Consider the following 11,571-nt stretch of genomic DNA (forward strand, 5'->3'; position numbering starts at 1 on the left):
GCTAAGTAAAATCCCAGTAGAACACATAATCCTTGGCAATTGCATGGTTGATCGAACGGGAGATAATGGAGCAAATCATAGAGTAAAATGGGCGTGATGTTGTGATGCAACAATAGTTGGATCAAGATCAATGTTATCAAGCACCTTGAGCTGCATTGATACAATATGCGGACAATGATATTCCACAAAACTGTAGAAACAAAGCCCCAATGTTTTGTTGAATATCAATTGTTCAAATTTTGTATAAATGCAGTTCAAGGTGCTTGACAACATTGATCTTGATCCAACCATTGTTGTATCACAACTCACACCCATTTTACTCTATGATTATTTGCTCCATCACCTACCGTCCGATCAACCATGCAATTGTCGCGGATTTTGTGTTCTACTGAGATTTTACTTTGCTTATTTGCTACTCTGTCCCTGATGATTTCTTTCTTCCCCATTGGTTGTTTTGTTGCCTTTGTTTTTTCCCCCTTGTTTCCAGCCTTTCCAAGGTTCAAGGCACCTTCCTTCCCATACCAGTTTTCCCCTTAGGGTTGGGTTTGGGCAGCGTTTGGTTGAAGGAATAGCCTTTCAAGTTGCTCAGTGTTGCCCATGGGGCTTATGGCCCAAGTATGGCTTATGACCCAAGGATGTAGCTTTTTTAAAGCCTGAGGGCCCTAATCTTCCCTAGCCTATCCCCCCTCCTGCTGGCTCACCTATCTTTGGGTTCTTTACAATTTATGATAAGTTTTCAGTTTTCTTCATAATGTGTTATGTTGGAATCTACTTGTTTCCTAGATCAATGTTTAATGTACCGTTGGAATATCCCCTTCATTACTTTCCACTTCCTTTTAATTGTTATATGATGTTCACTATGTCTTTTGGGTTTGTTTGCCCGTTGGCTTCGATTCTTTATTCTACTGCTTTAATTTTTATTGCTAAGTTGGGTTCCTTGTGCATTGATTTCTTGGTTCCATTTTAATTCTTTTGTTCTGTGCATATACTGTCCATTTGAGTATTGGGTTGCTTACTCCTTTGGCTATTTTGTGATTAAATTTTATTACCATCCTTCCTACTCGCTTATTTTCTTTCTAATTTCCAAGTTATTTATTGCCTTATGTCTCTACTAGCTTGGCCATAGGCTGACATTTTTGTTGGTAGATGGTTTTACTTCCTTCATAATCATGTTCTTTATTTTAATTTCTTTTTTATTGGACATTGTATATAAAATGGCATCCCTATACTTCGGAATTTGTTGCCCGACCGCCTGCATGATCAGATTTAGTGGTGTACGTTCATTGGAGCCTTTATTCAGATACAATTTTGAGGAATATCATCGTCCACATATTGTATCAAGGCAGTTTAAGGTGCTTAACCATTTATTTTGATCTAACCATTGTTGAATCTTAGCTTACATCCATTGTATTCAAGGCTAATTGAGGACCAAATGCTATTGACATCAAGAAAGATTATCAAAAGGAGTTGAGACAGTGGTAGGAGATGGATATCCGGTTAGCATAAAGCTACCGGCCTCTAGCCACCAAAGTTTCTCCCTTTATAACCCTCAATGAGCAGTCCCACACTACATCCACTTTTAATAGTCCCCCACACTACTTTGATCCAAATTATATCCTATGCTCTAATTTTTTTTAAGCTTATGTTCTAAATTTGTTCCTATGTTCTAAATTACTATTTCAGCTTATGTTCTAAATTTTTTCCAATGTTCTAAATTATTTTTTCAACTTGTGTTATAAATTTTTTCTTATGTTATAAATTATTTTTTCAACTAATGTTTTAAATTATTTTTCTTATGTTCTAAATTTTTCTTTGCTTATGTTCTAAATTTTTTTTTTTACCTATATTCTAAATTTTTTCTGCTTATGTTCTAAAAAAATTTCTATGTTCTAATTTATTTTTTTTCTATGTTCTAAATATAAACTTCTCAAAATTACAAAAATGTCATTACTAAAGGATTATTTTAGATGGTAAGATCAAAACTAATATAGGGATGGGATTGGTTCTTATATAAGATTGAGTACTTACATAGAGAAGGGTCCTTATAGGAGCCTTCCTCTATGGGAAGGATCCTGTAAGAATTACTCCTTATATAAGAACCCTTTCGTATGTAAGAACATTTTATGTTCTAAACTTTTTCCTATGTCCTAAATTTTTTTCTGCTTATGTTCTAAAGTTTTTCCTATATTATAAATTTTTTTCTACTTATGTTCCAAATTATTTTTTATGTTCTAATTTCTTAAGATTATATTCTAAATTTTGTTCCTATGTTCTAAATTATTATTTCAGCTTATGTTCTAAATTTTTTTTTCCAATGTTCTAAATTATTTTGGAGCATATTATACTATTGGAAAAAATGAAAATAATTATTGAAAATAATTTGGAACGTATGGTACTATTCAAAGGATATTCTCCAACTAAGGAAAAATTATTTCAAAAAAAAAAATCAATAGCTTGTCTAAAATTATAAACATTTGTAAAAAAAAATTTAAAAAAATCATATATTTTGCATTAGTAAAATATAGTCATATATTTTGCATTTGTAAAATTATAAACATATTTGCATTAGTCATTGTAAATTATATAAATAATCATATATACCATGAAAATAACTCATATAAGCAATACTATCACAATCCATAATATATCTATTAACTATTTCTAAAACATAAGTTGCTGACATCACCATTGCCCACGTGTCGCTTTATCAATAAAAAAATATTTCTGCCTAAATATAATAATGATGTCATCTTTTTTTTTCGAAAGATATCATATTTAACATTTTTGAAATTTAATTAAATATTGAAAGCTTCTACATTATAACTAAAATCTATCAATTTATCGTAGGAAATTGAAACAATTTTAAATAGCACACTATTAAATGACCTCCCACATTGAACTGTGAATTAGACAATGTTGAACAAATGCTATATCATAATTTTTATTAAAATAAAAAAATTTAAAATTAAAAAATATAAGTAATTCTTATTTATAGTCATGTATAATAGCGATTAATTTTTAAAATGTACAAATTAATGTTAGGTTTTATATAAATTGTGTATCGCACGGGTTCTAACCTAGTTGCTTAATGAATCATGTAACTACAAGAACAGCATAATCCATAAATCTATAATTAATAAAAGAAAATAGTCGGACTAAAACCAAATCACAACATTATCTAAATTTAACATACCAATAATAATAATAAAAAAAAGGAAGTCAATTAATCGTCTTTTGGATTGTTAGTAATTTAGTAAATAAGCAAATATAATACAATAAATACTTATTCAATGTTGGTCAAATTGACAGTTGTCATGTCGTGGTGAACCACTGACCTAAAAGATGATTCCACGCTACCCCAGTACAGTAGATATCAAGTGGTCGCTCTCTAGTATAAGCACATTGGCAGTATTTGTGTGCACTCACAAAATTTAACTGGAATTCAGAATACTTGCCCTAAGCCGGAGTATTTTTAGAGAGAAGAAGAGAATATTTCTGATTTTTTGAGTGTGTGTTTATTTGAAGTTGGTAATACAAAATATATATAGAAATAGATGGAAGAATATGACAAAAATGTCAAAGGGAAAACGGCCAACAACTAAGAGGAGTAACTTCCTATTAAAGAGATAATTAAAGGGCATAATAACAAGTTATTGATGAACGTAACTCCCAAATAAACAACAAAAATAACTCATACGAATAGCCTTTGAATATTGTAATAGATACAATATTCCAAGAATAATAAACCGTCAAGAAAATATGGCCATAACCTGCTTACCACTTCTCAAACAAGTAGTACAAAACTACTCCAAAGAATAAACGACGCAAAGCTTTGGTAAATTATCATAGTGAGACCCTCCATTTTACCTTTCTTTGTGTTTTACTCGAGAACTTCCAACACTTCTAAGAGATTGCTAAAGGACTCTTCACGTGCCTTCTTCCTTTGATCCTTAGCAGCTTTATTCTTGAACCAAGTGAGCTGTTGATTGTTCAAACTCATCTGCTTCATTGGAGCAAACTCGAAGGTCTCTTTCTCTCTCATTGTCTCTCATCTCTAAACTCTATCCCTCTCATCTTTATTTGATGGTTCAATTTAAGCAATTTCTATGATCAGTCTGTAGTAGTTTGTATGTAGTGTGTAATTTTAGCAATTTCTTACCTTTTATTTTTTAGAAAAAACTTTTGATCATTGCAAATGGTTACTGTAAGACCCCTTTTGGGCCATGCGCGGCATGGCGTGCCTAGGTAAAGGCACAATGCGGCTTGGATATGGTGCTAGGCCTTGTACATATTATTGTAAAACCTTATGGTGTGGTTAATAAGTTAATAAGGGCATATGGTTGCCTCTATATGTTAGCTTGGTAAGCTAAGGTTGCTTAAATGGGCATTGGACCCAAGGGTTGGGGCCAATAGTCCATTATTGTGTTTCTGTCACTGGCGTGTTCACTAGTATTATAAGCGCAGAGCAATATAAAGCTCTTTAGGGGGAAGGTGTCAGTTATGGCTTGGTACAGCCATGGACGCATCATTGGCTAGGGCTATGGTGCATGGTTCTAAGGATGGTGTGGGCTATCTAGGACTTGGACACAAGGTTGGCTTGATACTAGTAGGCTAAGTGACTTGGGTGTGAGCAAAGGCTCATGGCGAGCCTTTGTTAGTGGGTGCTTGGCGTTGGCTGCGAAGCGACGCGTCGGTTGGGAACCGGCGTCGTTGCGGAGCGTAGCAAGCCAACGGCATGGTACAGCGAAGCGATGCGTCGCTTGGACCATGGTGCGGTTTGGCGAAACAACGCAACGCTTGGCTACTGTTGCGTTGTTGCGAAGCAACACGACCCTTGGACTCTAGCACGGTGCTGACAAGGCAGCACGCGGGTGCTGTGCTTGGTGGCAGTTGGCACGGGTGTTGGGAGTTAATCCTTATGTGAAGAGGTGAAATGGAAATGCGAAGCAAGGCGTTGGTTGGAGCAAGGAGCAGTTATGCGAACGGTTGCTATATATGGATAAGTATTAGATGCTCAGCCAAGGCGAAGTGAAACTTCACATTATGGATCATGGATTGTGGGCAAAGGCATTCTGGATGAAGCGAAGAAACACGAGTGATGATGATGGCGATCCGCAACGATTGGCTAGGATTACTGATGGTGGTAATCCGCGATGGTTGGCTAGGAATGCTATCTGCGATGCTTTGTTAGGATTGCTGACTTGTAATAGTTTACGGTTAATTGCATGAGTGCCACTTGGCGCTCATGCGTGCTTAGTGCCTGTTCGCATTGGAGGGGGTTGTCCTCCTTTGCCTATAAATAGATGACTTTGGGGTTTGTCCAAGGCATCCAGAAACTACCGTGTAAATATGTTATGAATGATATTAATAAAAGTATGCTTTGTGATATATTCTAAGTGTTCTATCGTGTTCATTATGTTGTGGATTATTATATAAGTTAGTGTGTGAGTTGGCTGGTTAGTAAATCTAGCGCCATCATAGTTAGCGAAAAATTAACTGTGACAATTTGGTATCTGAGCGGGTTTTTACAATAAACTTGCTGCATTTTTATGTCCCCTCCTAAGAAGATCGCTAAGAAGGTAGCCCATCCTGTTGCTCCTTACTTACGAGAAATTAGGAGATTGAAGAAAGAAAAGTGTCGTCGTTACAAGGCACTTGATTATCAATTCAAAGATAGTGTTCAAGAAGGTTTGGATTATCTTTACCCAGATCATTGTGGTTATTCAATTCATCATCCTATATACAATCCGGTCCCGTTAAGTGTGATTCCACCCCCACAAAGTCCTGGCCCACAATCTTAGTCCCATAAAACTAGCATTCTTTCGGAAACTTTTGTCACTCAACAAACGTAGGAAAATGGTGAAGTTCTTTGAAGAAAACAAGGCCTCCTTGGCCAAAATCGAAAGGTACTTAGGTTTGGGAAATGATGATCTTCCCCCAAGTACGGTGCGTGAATCGGTTCAGTTACTTTCCGAACAACTGAACGAAATGAATGGGATGATACAGAATTTGGTGGGAAAACAAAGGGAGATGTTTAGCCCTAATGGTACTCCTTTGTACAAGGAGAAGGAGATTGAAATGGAAGCGGAGTTGAATTATTTAAGGGAAGAACTTTCACTTATTCGAAAGGTGGTAGAAGAAAAAACTTCTTCATATTCGTCCGAGGATCGTACTAAGGTTCCAGAACTGAAAGCATTTGATGGATCTAGGGACTCGAAGGCCCTAGAAAATTTCATTTGGGATTTTGAACATTATTTTAAATTGAAAAATCGGGGAGATGGTGGCAAAGTTGACTTGGCCGCGCTGTAACTTTCCGGTGATGCAAAGTTGTGGTGGAGATCTCGTCAAGAAGCAGACAGATTAGCCAGAAAAGACCCCATAGCCTCATGGGATGTTATGAAAGATGAGATCAGAAAGCAATTCCTTCCCAACAACACGTCTTGGGTTGCAAGGGATAAATTGAAGGATTTAAAGCACACAAACACCATTCGTGAGTATGTTAAACAATTCATGTCTTTGATGTTGGATATCAGTAACATGTCCGAGGAGGATAAATTATTTCAATTCATGTCAGGTTTGAAGCCTTGGGCCCAAACCGATTTGAGAAGACAGAAGGTCCAAGATTTGAACGCTGCGATCGTTGCCGCTGAAGCATTAGTTGATTGGAAGCCGTCCGGTGTTGTTGAAAATAAGGGCGGAAAGAAAAAAGGTAACGATCGTGGAAAGAAAAGGAAGTTCGGAAAAAGGAAGGGCTTCAAAAGTGGTGATAAGTCGGGTCAGAAATCCGATAATAAGAAAGAGGAAAATTCTTCAAACAAGAAGACCCGATTCACTGACGGGTGCTTCATTTGCAAAGGTCCTCACATAGCTCGTAACTGCCCGAAGCGCCAACAACTTTCTGCGTTGCTGGGTGAATCAAGTAGTGACGAAGAGGATTCAAGGGAAAAAGAACAGGAAGAAGACGACGTCGCACCAAGAATGAATACTATGAAGATAGTATGTGCTGCGATAAAAGGGGAACAAAAGGAACCAGTCGATGGCCTTATGTATTATAGGGTTACTGTGAATGGTTCCGATATGTGGACTATGATAGACACAGGGGCTACCCATAGTTTTCTGAAGGGTGGTCTTGTTCGGAAGATGGGGTTGAAAGTTCAACCATCTTCGCATATGATTAATACGGTGAATTCTGCCGCTGCAAACTCCGTCGGTATTGTGAAAGATGTCTCCTTCAAGACGGGGGCATGGAAAGGAAAAGTAGAGTTGCTTGCTGTGGAAATGGATGATTACGAATTGGTTCTTGGCAACAAGTTTTTCAAGCAAGCAAAATTGATGGTTGCGCCCCACTTGGGCGGTGTTATGATAACCGATGAAGCATATCCATGCTTTGTCCCTGGTAGGTTATCTACTGCTAATATTACTTCAACTGATATTTTATTGTCAGCAATGCAGGTTAAGAAAGGTGTTAAACGTGGTGAACCTACGTTCTTGGCCGCTTTGGTTGAAATAAAGAAGGATGTGATCGTTGAAGTACCAGATGAAATCGCTGATCTATTGAAGGAATTTGAGGGTTTGATGCCTGGAGATCTGCCCAAGAGACTTCCACCAAGGCGTGAAGTTGATCATGCAATAGAATTGGAGCCCGGTACGAGGCCACCTGCTAAGGCACCGTATCGGATGGGGCCATCAGAATTGGCCTAATTGCGCAAGCAACTTGATGGTTTGTTGGATGCTGGTTTTATCAAGCCATCAAAGGCTCCATATGGCGCGCCGGTGCTGTTTCAGAAGAAGGCTGATGGATCGATGCGTATGTGTGTCGATTATCGCGCGCTGAACAAGGTAACAGTGAAGAATAAGTATCCCATTCCAAGGACGGAAGATTTATTTGATAGGTTGTCAAAGGCTTCTTATTTCGATAAGCTTGATTTACATTCTGGTTATTGGCAAGTTAGAATTAAAGAGGGTGATGAGCCCAAAACTACTTGTGTAACTAGATATGGTTCATATGAATTCCTTGTAATGCCGTTTGGGCTAACCAATGCCCCGACTACTTTCTGTAATTTAATGAATAACGTTCTTTACGAGTATCTTGATAGTTTTTGTGTCGTTTATTTAGACGACATTGTTGTGTATTTGAACAGTTTAGATGAACATGTTAATCATCTTAGGCTGGTTTTCGAACAATTGAGGAAGTACGAGTTATATGTGAAAAAAAAGAAATGCGAGTTCGCAAGAACGGAGATTATGTTCCTTGGTCACAAAATTAGCAAATGAAGAGTTCGGATGGATGAAAACAAAGTGAAGGCAATCGTGAATTGGGAACAGCCAAAATCGGTTCCTGAGTTACGATCATTTTTGGGTTTAGCCAATTATTATCGAAAATTCATTAAGGGTTATTCTCAAAAGGTAGCACCGCTCACTGATCTTTTGAAGAAGGGTCAAGCGTGGGTATGGTCAGACAGGTGTGAAGATGCTTTCAAGGGTTTAAAGTTAGCCATTTAATCCGAACCAGTGCTTAAACTTCTGGAGTTCAATAAATCGTTCGAAGTACATACTGATGCTTCGGGTAGAGCCATTGGTGGGGTTCTGGTCCAAGATGGACATCCCGTTGCTTTCAAAGGGCGAAAGCTCAAAGAGGCGGAGGAGAAATACTCTGCACATGAAAAAGAAATGCTGACAGTTGTTCATTGCCTTCGTACTTGGCGCCATTATCTGTTGGGTACAAAATTTACAGTTTTGACGGATAATGTGGCGAATACATTCTTTCAGTCACAGAAGACGTTGTCGCCAAAGCAAGCTCGATGGATGGAATTTCTTGAGGAATACGACTTTTCTTGGCAGCACAAACCAGGACGCCATAATTGTGTACCCGATGCACTAAGTAGGAAAACGCAAGAAGTGTTTGTGGCCCTTACTAGTGTGCAATCTGATTTTACACAGTGTATTCGGGATGAGTGCAAGGACAACGCAGAGTACGTAAAGTTATGTGAGTTAGTGAAGGAAGATTCTGTGCGAAGGTATTGGCTAGAGAACGGGTTGTTGCTAGCACAAGGAGGGCGTTTGTACGTCCCATCCGGAAAATTGCGTCAAGAGTTGTTAAGGTCGGTCCATGATGATGTGTGGGTTGGACACCCAGGAAGGGAAAGGACGCAAGCGTTGTTGGAACGCAGTTATTTTTGGCCTAGAATGCAAGCGGAAGTGGAGGCATATGTGAAGTCATGTCACGTATGCCAATTAGACAAGACTGAACGTCGCAAGGAAGCAGGTTTATTGCAACCATTGACTATTCCGGAGAAGCCATGGGTTTCGGTTTCGATGGATTTTATTTCAGGGTTTCCCAATGTTAACGGGCAGAAATCTATCATGGTGGTGGTAGATCGATTTTCGAAGTATGCTGTGTTTTTCCCGGCTCCTAATGCGTGTCCTGCCGAGGAGGCAGCAAAGCTATTTCTTGGGTATGTTGTTAAATATTTTGGTTTACCGCAAGATATTGTTAGTGATAGGGATACACGGTTTACTGGTCGATTTTGGGTCGCTTTGTTTAACTTGTTGGGTTTGGAATTAAAATTCTCGACTGCCAATCATCCACAAACGGATGGGCAGACGGAACGTATCAATGGGTTACTAGAAGAGTATCTAAGACATTATGTCACAGCCTCTCAGAAGAATTGGCTGGAGTTGTTGGATCCTGCTCAGCTTTGCTATAACCTCTATAAGAATTTGGCGACGGGAATGAGTCCCTTTGAACTTGCTATGGGTTGGCAACCACTTACGCCACATGAAGTCATAAAGCAAAGTAAGGATGTGGGCTGCCCCGCAGCACATCGATTTGCTACAAATCATCAAGAGTTGATGGAAGAGGCGAGAGATAGCCTAGAAAAGGCCTCTCATCGCATGAAGAAGTACGCTGATAAGGGAAGGCGTCCGTTAGAGTTTAACGTTGGGGATAAAGTGTAGCTGAAACTAACTCCTCAGATTTGGAAAAAGATTAGCACCAAAACGACGCAAAGGGCTTTGATCCCAAGATATGATGGTCCATTTGAGGTGTTGAAGAAAGTGGGTGTTGTTGCATATCGGTTGCAATTACCAGAGAGATTAAAGGTGCACCGAACCTTCCATGTAAGCTACTTGAAGCCATACTACGAGGATGCGGAGGTTCTGCATCCTGCCTCAAAAAGGAACCCACCAACAATCAAAAAACAATTCACTAAGGATGTGGAAAAGATTTTATATCGGAGGGTGTTGGGCCAGAGTAAAAAGAATCGTTGAGTTGAGTACTTGGTGCGGTGGAAGAATTACCCCGAAGCGGAGGCTTCTGGGAACGTGATACTACGTTATGGAAATTCGAGGGTAAGATTGAAGAGTACCTGACGAGGGCGTCAGGATCTTCAAGTGGGGGAGGTTTGTAAGACCCCTTTTGGGCCATGCGCGGCATGGCGTGCCTAGGCAAAGGCACACTACGGCTTGGCTATGGTGCTAGGCCTTGTACATATTATTGTAAAACCCTATGGTGTGGTTAATAAGTAAATAAGGGCATATGGTTGCCTCTATATGTTATCTTGGTAAGCTAAGGTTGCTTGGATGGGCATTGGTTCCAAGGGTTGGGGCCAATAGTCCATTATTGTGTTTCTGTCACTGGCGTGTTCACTAATATTATAAGCGCAGAGCAATATAAAGCTCTTTAGGGGGATGGTGTCAGTCATGGCTTGGTACAGCCATGGACGCATCATTGGCTAGGGCCATGGTGCATGGTTCTAAGGATGATGTGGGCTATCTAGGACTTGGACACAAGGTTGGCTTGATACTAGTGGGCTAAGTGACTTGGGTGTGAGCAAAGGCTTATGGCGAGCCTTTGTTAGTGGGTGCTTGGCGTTGGCTGCGAAGCGACGCGTCGGTTGGGAACCGGCGTCGTTGCAGAGCGTAGCAAGCCAACGGCATGGTACAGCGAAGCGATGCGTCGCTTGGACCATGGTGCGGTTTGGCGAAGCAATGCAACACTTGGCTACTGTTGCGTTGTTGCGAAGCAACACGACCCTTGGACTCTAGCACGGTGCTGACAAGGCAGCACGTGGGTGCTGTGCTTGGTGGCAGTTGGCACGGGTGTTGGGAGTTAATCCTTATGTGAAGAGGTGCAATGGAAATGCGAAGCAAGGCGTTGGTTGGAGCAAGGAGCAGTTATGCGAATGGTTGCTATATATGGATAAGTATTAGATGCTCAGCCAAGGCGAAGTGACACTTCACATTATGGATCATGGATTGTGGGCAGGCATTCTGGATGAAGCGAAGAAACACGAGTGATGATGATGGCGATCCGCAACGATTGGCTAGGATTACTGATGGTGGTAATTTGCGATGGTTGGCTAGGAATGCTATCTGTGATGCTTTGTTAGGATTGCTGACTTGTAATAGTTTACGGTTAATTGCATGAGGGCCACTTGGCGCTCATGCGTGCTTAGTGCCTGTTCGCATTGGAGGGGGTTGTCCTCCTTTGCCTATAAATAGATGACTTTGGGGTTTGTCCAAGACATCCAGAAACTACCGTGTAAATATGTTATTAATGATATTAATAAA

Source organism: Chenopodium quinoa, unplaced genomic scaffold, assembly GCF_001683475.1.
Source record: "Chenopodium quinoa cultivar QQ74 unplaced genomic scaffold, ASM168347v1, whole genome shotgun sequence".
Classification (NCBI taxonomy): Eukaryota; Viridiplantae; Streptophyta; class Magnoliopsida; order Caryophyllales; family Amaranthaceae; genus Chenopodium; species Chenopodium quinoa.